Below are 10,300 nucleotides of genomic sequence, written 5' to 3' on the forward strand. Positions count from 1 at the left end.
AGACAACAATATAAAGTTAGACTAGAAGTGAAAAGTATAGCGAAAAGGCGGGGAACCAATCGCATGTTGATGGTGATACCATACAACAATTTAAATGCGTGATTTATGTATAAGCTACAGTACGGCGCAGCCTGGTGGAATTATAATAATTTGCGGGTTGAATGCAATAGTACATTCAGTTATAGTCATACACCGGCCATGCAAATATTAACCTTATTAAAGCTCATTAAAACTAATTTGAATTAATTGCTGTGGCTTTGCTCATGTTTATTTGAATTTGTACAATTGATTTATTATTTCTTCTCGTTTATATTGGATATTAAGTGGCCGGCAGAACCTCCTTTTTGTGTGTACAATTAGTATTGTAGCATACTCAGTTGTCACTTGCATTATGATACACCCACCTTTTAAAAATATAATGTGTTGTTATAACACTTTTCAAAACCAGATTCAACTTCAGACATTGCGAAATATAATTTTCAGAAGCTTGCATGTTTTTAATGATATTTTTTTCTTTTTAATTTAGTTTTAAATCTGCTGTTATTCATTCATTTTAATGGAAATATCCATTAACATTTTAATTAATCGCTGTATGTATTTTGTTTGGCTTGCACATTTGTTTTAATATGTTTTCGTAGGTTTCCCCATTGATCTGTATAATAAATGAATAAAAATACAAAAAGGGGCAGATATATCTGGTGTCAAAACATTGCAGGGCTCGCGCTCGTGATCAACGCGTAATTAGATGTTCGTATGCAAGGGATTTGTCCACACAAAAATGACGAATTAGGTCGAATTTTGTTATCGGTTGGCTTAATATAACCCCAACGGACTGTATGTTTGTGAAAGATTGTTTTTTGTCCTGATTTGTTGGAATCTGTAAAACGCGTTTCACAACTTGTCTCTTATTTAGTTTTTAGTCAGGGAGCCAGACCTTGAAAAGTGCACAAAAAAAGGTTGAACCTGACACCAGCTGCTATACTTTTTTCAACCCTACTTTCACTTTCTATATGTATTGGGCTTCATGAAAAGTGATGATGGCAATCACAATCTCATTGCGCAACTTTTCTGCGCATGATTTTCTATCGCATGAATAACTCAGTTTATGAACGATTTTACGCCGAATGTGTGACAACATGGCCTAACACTACAACATCTGTGGAAGTTCTGCAGATGAATATATGAAATTTAGTATTGGTAACAAATACGTACCGGTAAGGTACATGTCAATTATTTGAATTTTTGTTTACAATGAATATGCTAATTAGCTAATTAATTATTCTAAACTGCTATTGAAACAATGCTAAGCAGTTGCGAACGTGATTTGTGTACAACACATGTATTTTAATCGGGTATTTTTCTCTTTAGGTAAATTGGTGTTAGCCAGAGTACTACCTTGTTCAGCTATTTGTAAAAAAACCAGTGAATAGGCAGTAAATATTGTACGCATTTTAATAATAATGTTTTTTTCTCTTTAAGGTAACTCGTACAAGAAAGACTCTTTCTAATGACTTAGTAGGCTAGTGAAGTAAGTTTATAAACAAGAGAAATGCATGCTAAATAATTAGAATAATCAATTGTGTATAACATAGTGATGATGTAATTGATTATTTTAATCAATTATTATTATTACATGGGTAATATAGAAATTAATTATATTTAGTAAACCATACAAAACAAAATGTTCAGATTAAACGAGCTTATTAATTCAAAAAAGAAAGAATTTTCTGATTTTATTAATATTTTTTTTCTTGAGTTGGTATGATTTAGAAAAAAAGTTGATTACAGTTACATGTAATTAATTATTATGTAATTAAACTACAGACTATTATAAATTATTGTCAGTTATTTATCTACACAAATTATTATTATTATTATTATTATTATTATTATTATTATTATTATTATTATTTAAATAGCAGTAAAATAAATTATTCTTAGTAAAGAACTGTACAGTTGTAACACATCATAACATTCTGATTTCACTAATACATAGCTTGTTTATTTCCGGTTAGGGATTGTTTTTGTAATATAGAATTATGGAGCCAGTATTCACCTTGAAACGGTCTTTGAACAAGAACATTGATTTTGTTAAATGCATACTATGCCAAGCCCAGAAAGCTGATCCATTGAACAAACTCACAGAAAATGGTCTGGTAACCTTAAAGGAGGCTATGAAAAAACGAAAAGACGATGTTTTTGAAAGATTGTTGCCTCTTGTACAGGAACATGAACAGTTTCTCTCACAAAATCCAAAGTGTCACAGGTCATGCCGTAGTAGCTATACTCATAAAAGAGCTATTTGTGAGGTTGCGGCCAAAAGAGTATATCTGAGGTATCTGAAGATGTGATGCTTTCTGAAGCATCAGGTTCCAGGACAACACTAAGAAAAGATACTCCTCTAAATTATAAAGTGATGTGCTTCTTATGTTAAAAGGAGCGAGATTCGAAAGGAAGACATACTCAGGTGTTAATTGCAACTAAACAGCATCAAGATTCAATTTTCCAGAAGGCAAAGGAATTAAATGACGAAACAATTCTCCAAAAAATTCAAGGTCATGGTGGCACATATCACACTGATATGATTGCAGCTGACTTTAGGTACCATAGATCATGTATGAATGATTTTATGAATAGGCATTGCAAAGGAATTACCGAAAATGTCAATGTTCAGCAATCAGATCATGATGCAGCGTTTCCAATGCTGATCTCAGAAATAACGCAAAAATTAACTGAGGGTGGTGTTTACTACATGACACAACTAAGAGATATATATCGTGAAATTCTTTCTGAAAATGGTGTAGAAAATGCACATACATACAGAAGTCAAAGTCTGCAGCAGAGAATTTTGAAGCATTTTGGATCTGATGTGCAGGTGTTGACACAAAAAGGTATGTCAAGTCTGATATGTGCTTCCCATATTACAATTCAAGAACTGTGTTCAATGACAGCAAGGTTAAAACAAGAACTTGATGAAACACAGCTGATTCCAGAGTCTAATACCAGTAGTGACGAGGAAGGCATTCAAAAGATTCAAACTGTCAAGGCAGACTCTTATGCATCAGCCAAATACCTGAGGAGTGCTATTAAGTCTAAAGCAAAAGAGCACAGTAACAGACGCCAACAAGTTGATGTTACGTCATCTACTACATCTGAAAATGATTTAGACATTTCCTATGAGCAAGCCTACACAATTGTCCCAGCAGAGTTATACAACCACCTTGCATGGATGGTAAGCGGTGCAGAAGCAACAACTGGGACAGATAGTAGAGTGTTACTCACATATGAACTAAAAAAGAAGGTCCTTAATTTAGCACAGGATGTCATGGCAGCAAACACCTCCATTGCAATGCCAAATCATGTAGGACTTGCACTCCACATACTAAGGCAAACGAGGAGTAAGGAGCTACTAACAATGTTCAATAGATTTGGTAATACTACAAGTTATTCAGATGCTCATCGATATGTTGCTGCTATAGCAGATTCAGTTGAAGAGCAGGTAGAACGAGATGGTTTGTTTATCCCTTCTAATATTAGTGCATTTGATAATTTAAACTTTCATGAAAATACAAAGGATGGCAAGACTTTGCATGCAACCACACACAACATATACCAGTATACTGGAGAGATACATAGTTCTGATCTCCCCACGGTGCCTCTACCAAAAGCTAGAAAAACACTCCATGATCCTGTTGATTTTCATCCTGCAGAATGCCACATGAAGTTGAAGGATAGAAGAGAAGCAAGATTTCTTTCCGACATTCCACTGCTCTATTCAGACCTATCCCCAGAAACTGGCACAGATCTGTGCAGTGATGACATTGTTTGGTATCTGCTGCGAATGCTACCAACAGAGCAGTTGTTACTAGAGAAATAACTCCCCCAACATGGAACTCCTTTTATGAGATACTAATCGGTAAGAAATCTGCTAGAACGATTATTGGATATGAACCAATATTCCCAGAGTCTCCAACAAATCCAGAGGTTGTTCAAACTTCACTGGATTATTTCACCAGTCTTACAACAAGAATGGGTCAGGAATGTACAGTTGCCACATGCGATCAAGCAATATATGATATTGTGCAAGGAATAAAGAAGAAATGCTCACAGAAATATAACAAAGTTGTAGTGCGACTCGGGGGTTTTCATATAGCTGAGAATTTTATGGGTTCTATTGGATTCTTTATGAAGGCCAGTGGTTTCGAATAAATCCTACTCACAAATGGTATATTTGGTAGGGGCACAGTTAACAAGTACTTAAATGGAAAAGATTACTATCAAATGTTGAAATGCCATTCGCTAGTCAGTGAAGCAATAATGAGATTGAAATGGGAAGCATTTGAAGAGTGGTTAATGGAAAAGGATCAGGAAATATCACTTGCGAGTTTGTCAGACAAAGTAAACAACCTGCTGAACTGTGGAGAGAAAAGACACTAGTGGTTCTACAACTAAATTACATGAAGTTAAAGAACCTTACAAGAGTTAATTGTACTGTGGGGTGAATATGAGGAACAATTAAGTGTAACAGCAAGGTTCTGGCAAATGTACTTGGACATGGTGTTAATCCTAAGACGGTATATTCATGCTGAGAGGTCAGGCAACTGGAGGAAAAAATTAAAGAAGGTGCAGAATATGATCCCATACATTGTGAGCTCTAGACATCGAAATTATATGATATGCCTTCCTATATATCTCCATGAAATGACACAAGAGATTTCTGGAAGGAGATTTTACAGTCCATCTGACAGAAGGAATCTTCAGTGGGGTATGGAGTGACCTTGCCCTGGAGCAGACATACAACAAAGAGGGAAAGACGTCTCTATTGAAAGGATTAAAACACAGAACCCTGCTGCACGTGAGAAGTACATCAAATCTGCTCCAGTAATGACAAACGTTTCTGAAGGCATTAAATCAATTGTGAATATGCAACATTCAACTTCCAGTCATCATGGCGATTCAAGTAATTTATCTATTGAAGAACTTAACATTGTTATGAAAATGAAGAACAGTATTAATGCTGATATGATCAATCCATTTACTTGTACAAACAAGGGTGATCTGATAAATATTGCAACTGGTATGAAAGCAAAGTCCACAGATGTTGTTAATACAAAGAAAATCGGAATTGAAGCTATGAAAAAAGCAGAAGAAGAGATGTTGTCTAAAATTGAACCACCAAACAGACAGAAAGTCAACCAAATCAAAAGGTTCTTTGTTGAAAATGTACCAAGATGAATCTGTGGTTACAAGAATGCTTTGTTTTTTACAAGACACAGACCAGAAACATGAAGCATTCAAATATGAATGGATGGACCATCCACCTACTTTGTTTGACATAGATCAGAAAGCTTCATATGGATTTAAAATGAGAAAAGGCACTAAAGCAGATTTCTTTGCTCAAATGCAAAAACAACATGATTCTAAATTGACGGGATGTCCAGAATTACCAGATTCTGAGCTTTTAACAGTTTATCTCATTGAAGCAATGGCCTTTGTGCAAAGATATCAACAGCTTGGAGCTACAACCTTCGGCAAGCTTCAAGAGCACCTGGCCAAAATACTGAACATGAAGCCAAAGGGGTCCACATGCATAAACTTTGTGGGTGATCGTTATGATTTTGATCCCTGCGAAAGTCTTAAAGTAGATGAACGGATAAGACGAGAACAGTCACAAGATATGCCAGAATATGTACCTAGAGATGGATTAGAAATTCCAAATTGGAGACATTATACAAAGAACACACAAAATAAGGCACATCTGTTAAATTTCCTTTCACTGGCATGGGCAAATAATCATGGAATTCTCCCTAGTGACCAAACACTGATTCTTGGAGGAACAATGGAGGATAAGGGAACAGCCATTTCCCTAACAAGAGATGGTGTAGCTGCTACAATTGATGAACTATCTTGCTTGTGTCACGAAGAAGCAGATACCAGACTTATTGCACATTTGGCATACTGCACACCATCACTTGGATATCAACGTGCTGTTGTTCAAGCAACAGATACTGACATCCTAATATTATGTTTCTATCATTATTGTATGCTAGACAATCTTTTGGAACTGTGGGTTGAGAAAATGGGCTTGTTTCTGCCTATTCATGATCTGGTGTCGGCCCTGTGCCAACAATATGGAAATAGTCCCAAAAATCTGGCTTCTGCTGTCTTGGCTGTGTACACGTTAACTGGCTGTGACACTGTGAGTTACCCATTTCGACAGGGGAAGCGAAAAGCAGCAAAGGTTGCGCTTTCCATTGTATAAAGCTTGGATTGCTTGGCTGCATTTGGAAATGAAGGTGAAGACGCCATAGTGACACAACGAGTTATTGACCAAGCAAGAAAAACGTTTGTTCAACTTTATGGACACACAGGATTTGAATCCCGTGACATACTTCGAGAACATTTATTTGCAACAAGCAAGAGGGAATTGAATCCAACTGAAGATGCATTCTACCAGCATTTATTAAGAGCATTATATCAGCTGTTAATATACAAATGAGCACATATGAACGATATGGACTTGCCACTCGTTATTAAAGTCCACATATTGCAAATGTGTGAAATCCCACTGTCTGCGAGGATGTTCTTGTGCTAGAGCTAACATTCCCTGCATAGTTGCTTGTAAATGTACAGGGGACCCAAATAAATGTGGACGAGTTGCTGTAATCTCAGACTCTGATTCTGATAGCTGCTAAGCAATGTTATAATTGTAACTATATGCTATTGTTTTATTATGATAGATAATATATATGTGATAGTTTTTGTTTCTTTGTTGCTAAAATTGTAGTTCAGTCTCATAAATTATGCCTCTATAAATTGCAAAAAATATCAGTTAATCCTAGAATGAATAAGAGATGTTAGTTTTAAACGAAGTTTATTTGAAAATCGCATACATTAATTATAAAATATGCAAATTAGCTCATTAATATGCACATGCGCTAATTATATTAACTTTGCACTATTCAAACAAGAAGTTATAAAACCATGTTTACTATTATTTAAGCATTTCCTTGGCAAAATACATTGAGTTATTCATGTATTTCGAAATGTGAAACATAATTTTGATTTTTATATCGCGGCAGGGGCACGTATTACAAAACAGCTATAACAAATTTGCGCAAGAGGTTTCAGCTTGCCAACATCCCATTTCATAAACTACAAATATCCATAAACACAAAAATATAGTCAGAAAAAGTATAGCAGACGGTGTCAGGTTCTTGACTATTAGTGGGTCTTGGCTCCCTGACTATTTTATGCATCATTCAAGATGGCGGCCCCATATAGTAAATATCGTAATTATTTTATTATCACGTGTGCGCCAGCTGACTGTGGTTGCATGTCTGTATAGTTGTGGGTTTTGCGTGTATGTTGTAGCTCTTTCATTCACAAATAAATCGATAAAGAAACATAATATACAGACAAATAAATAAATGAACACCGTGATGTCTTTCCAGTAATCAATTGGAACACCCCGTTCATCACTATCGTATTATAGACCAATATATACCTAGATAGAGGGGGCAAGGAGGTAGCTGGTACAGTTTTGCGGGAAATAAAAAGGGCTTTTTAGAATTTTCAAAGAAAAAAAAAGACGTTTTCGAAAATGTAATTTCCCTGGATTATTCTTTATGACTTTTTTTATTTGGATGTAAATTCTTGTACGTTCCGAGAAAAATGACACATTTTTACAGTGTACGAAACAAATATTTTATTGATTACGTTGTATGTCTAGCCTGTGACAGAATTTATTTTTTCAATTTACGTAGTACAAACAAAACAATATTGCAATTACGATAAACAAAAATAACCCTTGCCCCTCTAGATATACTAGTATATATACTCACATACATTTGAGATAACTTAGCGACTCTTGAATACAGTGTGCATTTACTGCTCAAATGAACTAAGTGTTCAAAACGTCATAAAAAAGGCGCCGCCGACGGTGCGCGTCGCCCAATCTTTTTGCTAGCTGTCAAACAACTTGTCAAGTCAATATGGGGTGAGAATACCGCCAAAATTAGCTTGGTGTCATTATTTGAACATTGTTCAGTTGTTTGGTCTTTATTTGAAAACTTGTTTGGTTATTATTTGGTCATTATTCGGTTATTTCGTCTTTATTTAACTTTATTTTGCGCTTATTCCATTATTGTGTTAATACTGCAGCATCGTATTGCTATTGTTTCATTATTTCAACTTTATTTCTTAATTATTTCATTATTGTGTAATTGCTACAATATTATTTTGGCACTGTTTCATTATGTTACAATTGTGTCGTTATTTAGACTTTATCTTGACATTCAATTGTCATAAAATTCGATTATTTTCACATCCAAATGTCTTGACATTCGATTCGCTTGGCTTGCGATTACCTCAACATTCGATTACCTGACCTACATTACCTGACCCCGCTATACATGTAGTATTCAATCCATAGTCCCGGGCCGCCTCTCATAAAGCATTGCTAAAGATGGAAATGCAGACTTTGTAAAAGTTAGCGGGAATTTTTAAATAATGGTCGTTTCACCAACATCCAGAGAAATGACTGAGGTCGCCAGAGTCTGTCTTGACGCAATATCAAATGCCGCAAACTTGGTTAGAGAATATTACTTCTCCAAATGCGATGGCTGAAGTGATGAGGAATTGTTACACAGTTGATCGTGACACGGCTGACACGGTCAATAACCGGCCTTTCAGCGGACTTGGTAATGCCATCACGGTTCTTTTTTTAGTAAAATTTAATCCATGTATCATTCTGATTCCCATTCCCCGGCCTCTCATATCTCAGGTACTTTTTGACAGACATATTCCTATTATGGGCGTGATTTTTTACGTTCACTCCATTTAGATGCCGATATATTTGTACGGCTGATTTGTAACGCGCCATTCATTTCATGACGCTACGAAATCGGATGTCTTCGTTGGTAACACCTGCATTGGCAATGATTTTGTGCGTTTCATTGTCAATAGCAATCACGTCAGTGTCACGAGAGTTTTTCGCCAGCCATGCCTCGCACCTGCAGTAATCATAATTATGCTGTCATCTAGGTTTTCGTAAATGTCGACTACCCCTCGCAGATTCACAGATTCGATTTCTGTGAATGTCTCCTCCGTCAAATTCCCCATGAGCGGATTTAGAGGGGGCTGCCCCCTATTTTAAACAACCAACTTGGGCTTCGCACCATCGGCGCTCGCGAACTTGGCTTTCGGCCAACTTATCGCCCCCCCCTATTCCAGAATCCTAGATCCGCCCCTGTTCCCCATATACTACTGGCCAAAGTAGCCTATTCCCACAGGGTGGTGTGGGCGGGATTCATTCGTTTTATCGATCTTATTATACAATGTATAACCTTTGACTGTTTTAAGAATGATGTATGTCTGTTTATTCATATCACATTTATTAACAGTATACTCTGAGTACTTATTAGAATCATCATTTCATAATCATGTTTTCTCCATATTTCATTTTATGCATGTAATCCTATGGGAAACTACTAGTAAGCACACCGAGCATTAATTTGGCCAACATTTGTTCGAACATCGGAGTAAACACCGTATTTCTATTGGGTCAATGAGAACGCCTCCGCCCTAAAAATTGTTACTCGACGGGATCTATGGCAACGTTGTACGTTTTTGGCTCTCGTATTGGATCATTTGCGTTTTAGTTCACATCTGTGATTCAGATGGGGCGTCACGAAATTTTGCATGGGGGGGGGGTGTCTGTTCACAACCTCTAGGGGGTCCGGGGGCATGCTCCCCCTTCAACAAATTGAAATCTATACCCTCTAAAACGCTATTTCCTGCATTTTGAGGAGAAAATTTTGCTGACGCAAAAGGTTTCAGCTTGATTTTGGAGGGGCGACGCCCCCAACATTTTCTTCGTGGGGCGACCGCTGCCGATGTGTATGTATGCTATCAGGGGCGGATCCAGCAAAATGTATTGGGGGGGAGGGGTCCAGGCCTATAGGTCGAATACACGGGACTGTGCGATTCGGACGATGCTATGCGTAATCCAGATGCATTTTCATGCGTTTGGAGGGGGCCATGGCCCCCTTGCCCCCCTCTGGATCCGCCACTGTATGCTATTGAAGAATTAACCGAGGTTGAGTTGTAGTTTTCACGACGTGTCCGTTTCAGTTTCACTGCTAAGAAGATCGACCCCCCCCCCCACATTTTGTGACAAGGTAGGCTGATCCATACGCTGTCATAGATTGGAGTGAATTAATATCGTTTTCTAACGAAACTAAACCAAACGGTCATTTTCAGAGCCATCATATCCTCCCAAACGAGTGATACCGTACCA

The sequence above is a fragment of the Saccoglossus kowalevskii genome, chromosome 4 (assembly GCF_978046115.1).
Source record: "Saccoglossus kowalevskii chromosome 4, keSacKowa6.1, whole genome shotgun sequence".
Lineage (NCBI taxonomy): Eukaryota > Metazoa > Hemichordata > Enteropneusta > Harrimaniidae > Saccoglossus > Saccoglossus kowalevskii.